Source organism: Sphaerodactylus townsendi, linkage group LG10 (assembly GCF_021028975.2).
Source record: "Sphaerodactylus townsendi isolate TG3544 linkage group LG10, MPM_Stown_v2.3, whole genome shotgun sequence".
NCBI classification, from domain to species: domain Eukaryota; kingdom Metazoa; phylum Chordata; class Lepidosauria; order Squamata; family Sphaerodactylidae; genus Sphaerodactylus; species Sphaerodactylus townsendi.
The window spans coordinates 78,255,136-78,258,433 of NC_059434.1; the positions used below are offsets into that span (position 1 = coordinate 78,255,136).

Genomic DNA, 3,298 nt, shown 5'->3' on the forward strand with positions numbered 1-3,298 from the left:
CCCCGAGCCCCCAGCCTTCCCAGAGGCCGCCTCCTGCCCTCCGCAGGCCCTGAGGGTCAGCGTGTGGAAGAAGGGGGGCGATTTTGTCCCCCCCCCGCCGTTGTGCCCGGGGTCAATTGACTCCCTGTCCTAGCCCCTGAGCTAAGCTATTCTAATGATGGAGAACTGTTGGCTTCTTGAAGGCAAACCTTCTGAGAACAGCCTCTAGTACATATTACACGCAGAGAGAAGGCAAGCACTGTAATACATTTGCACATACACAATGTTTATTGTACAAAAATAAAACGAAGCATAAATATTAGCGCTTTAAAATATTACAAAACATTTTTTTTTACAGAACCAGTGTTTGCTTGTGATCAATTACTCAGAAAGTTGCTTATGAAGGAATGGCACCCGTGGCAAAAAGAATAATGAAAAGCACAATGATAAGGACAACTACTGTAATAATTATGATAAGTTTAGTGTTTTTCCACCACATCTTCCTGGAAACCTTTGCGGTTGTTTTTTGGAAACCGTGAGCCTGAAAGCAAAGGGTGAAAAATGCAGGTTAGTAACCATATCCCTGCCTTGGGAACCCTGACTGGGTGAAAAGGTGGCATTAAAATGTCCTAAATAAATAAGATGAGTAAATGCAATGGAGGGCATTGGCCTCAAATGAGGCTTCCCTGAAATGGCCTTCAAGCTGGCTGTCCACCACAAATACCACTTTTTCCACCGCTCTTGTTTCTAGGTTGAAAAAGCCAGCTGAGCTTTTGGGCTAAGGGTGTGTGTGCGCGTGCGTGCTTCCTGTTGCTGATCCCAAATTTGGGGGGGTCAGCCTGAAGCCTTCCTTGCCAATAAATATTCCGTATACAGGGACTGCAGAATTACCGCTGTCTCCAGATCGCTGCTTCGATCTGCCAGTTCCGTCAGTCTCTCTTCTCTGTCCAAGACCTTTTCGATGTTTTGACTCATGACATTTTTCACATCGTCCACTTGAACTTGGAGAGTCGAAATGACAACTTCCTCATGTTTCTTGTTATACTCCATCTGGTTAAAGGAAATCTTGAATTTAATACATTGTACAGAATAAGGTATGTTCCGACCACAGCTTAGAACAGGTCACCTAAGATGCCTCTTAATATTTTTAGGACAGTATTTCACTCTCTGGTATATTTGGAAACTTGAATTATTGTTTCCACTGGACCTCTCGAAAAGTATTTTAAAAGCTCTCTGATTAAATCATTCATGCCGTAGTATTCTAGAAACAAATGCCCTTATTGAGGGCATTTCGTGCCTTCTTTCTCCTCACGCAGGAGAAGGATTCATCGGGAAAATAATTTGCTTTAAATATGTAAATAGATAAAAAGTCAAGACTAAATATTAAAGCAGAAGTTGTAGAAAGTGGGCGGGTGGGTGAAATTGCTAAGTTCCAGCATTCAGTTTTAGCTTTAATCAAGCCATACAAATTACCTGCTGTACCCTTTTAGTAATCCAAAAGGGTGATTAATTATGAACTATAAACTGTGGTGTCAAATATCCCTTCACTTCTTGATTTGGCAGCTGCTTGACATGATTGTGGGTATGATCTAACCCAGTAGTGGGATCCAAAAATTTTAGTAACAGGTTCCCATGGTGGTGGGATTCAAACAGTGGCGTAGCGCCAATGGGGCTGGGCGGGGCACGATGGGGGCGTGGCCGGGCATTCCGGGGGCGGGGCATTAATAATTTCTCTGTTACAGTAAAAAACTCTTACTGTAAAAAAAGTTTCTAATTTCCTGCTGGTATCTTTCTGTCCATAATTTAAAATTATAGCAAGTCCTATTGCCGCCAGGGTAGGGAACCCATGCCAGATAGCCAGGAACTACAATTCCCATCAGCCTCTGTCAGCATGGCCAATTGGCCATGCTGGTAGGGGCTGATGGGAATTGTAGTTCCTGAACATCTGGAGAGCTGCAGGTTCCCTACCCCTGGTCTACTGCCAACAGAAACAACTACTACTCCTCTAATTGCCTGTCAAATACTTAATACTTTCAAATACTTAATTTTTTTTCTGGAAAACAAAAGAAGGATACTCTCCTTAAACAAGGAACTTTACCATATTTCTACAACATGTTTTTAAAACAGCCCCACAGGGAGAATTATCCTGTTTTCTACCTTCGCTAACCAGCCACATAGGAAACAACAGGACTTTATGATTTTTTGGACCTAATGGAATTTCTAATGGAAAAGCAGACCCAATTAGTAACCCCCTCTCGGCACACACAAATAATTAGTAACCCACTCTCGGGAACTGGTGAGAACCTGCTGGATCCCACCTCTGATCTAACCCCTGTCCACAATGGGGAACAGTGAATGGAAGAGCTACTTACGTATTCCAAAATCTGTTTTCGAATAAACTCAACTAGATCTGCATCTGTAGTATCCTCCCTGCTGTGTTTTTCTAGTCTTTGTCCCTCAATTAACAGATTATACTGCAGACCAAACTTCATCTGAAGAAGTCACATGATTCAGTACATTAGTTAGTCTCAAAGATGTCACACCACCTACTTTCTTTTAATACTACTGCCATCTCTGGCTCAGGGTTGACTCCGCCTTCTATTCTTCTGAGGTTGGGTAATATGAGTACTCAGCTTGCTGGGGGTAAAGTGTAAACGACCGGGGAAGGCAATGGCAAACCACCCTGTAAACACAGCCTGCCTAGTAGACGTCTAGGTGTGACTTCGCCCCACCTGTACCTAAAAGCAGAATAATTGCTCTGGTCATAGCTACCTTCCTCAGATTTGTTGTCAATAGTTGCCGGTTTTGTAGCTTTCACCGTTGCACCTCTGCGTGTCTATTTAGACAGGTGTGTCACGAGTCAGGCAGCAGCTCAGTGGCTCCTAGCGTTGTGAAGGAGGGGAAGAACAAAGGTAACACTCTTGGGGAAAGAGGATGCTGGGAAACGAGGAAGACTGAAGTGCTTATAACTCCTAGACACACATTCTCACTGCTGTTCTGGTTTGTTAATGACGTGTACGGATTATCTGTAGGTTAAAATAGAGTCTAGATTCCTAACACGTCTCGCTGCACACGAGCTGTGAAAATCAAAGGGCAGGTTAGAGAATACCACTGGAGGATAAACAGAATACATTTCAAAAGCCCTTTCCTCTGGCATCAGTGAAACCCACATTTGAAGCACCGTTTGCATTGTTTTTATTTCTCCAGACCTGGCTTCGAAAGCTGCTTTCATAACGAAGGAGGATTCCATCAGCTAGAATTACTAGGAGAGAACGCAGGAATCAGTGCCCCCAGCAATAGTTTGCTCCTGGGTATTTTA

At 43.5% G+C, this 3,298-nt stretch overlaps 1 long non-coding RNA gene across 1 annotated transcript; it reads right to left on the reverse strand.

Annotated features, from left to right (window-relative positions):
• Positions 1-258: 258 nt before the first annotated feature.
• On the reverse strand, positions 259-2,857 carry LOC125439800. The gene is made up of 3 exons (XR_007245585.1): positions 2,752-2,857; positions 871-1,029; positions 259-520 (listed from the first exon to the last, which is right to left on the reverse strand). It is a non-coding gene; the product is annotated as an uncharacterized LOC125439800 (long non-coding RNA).
• Positions 2,858-3,298: the final 441 nt, after the last annotated feature.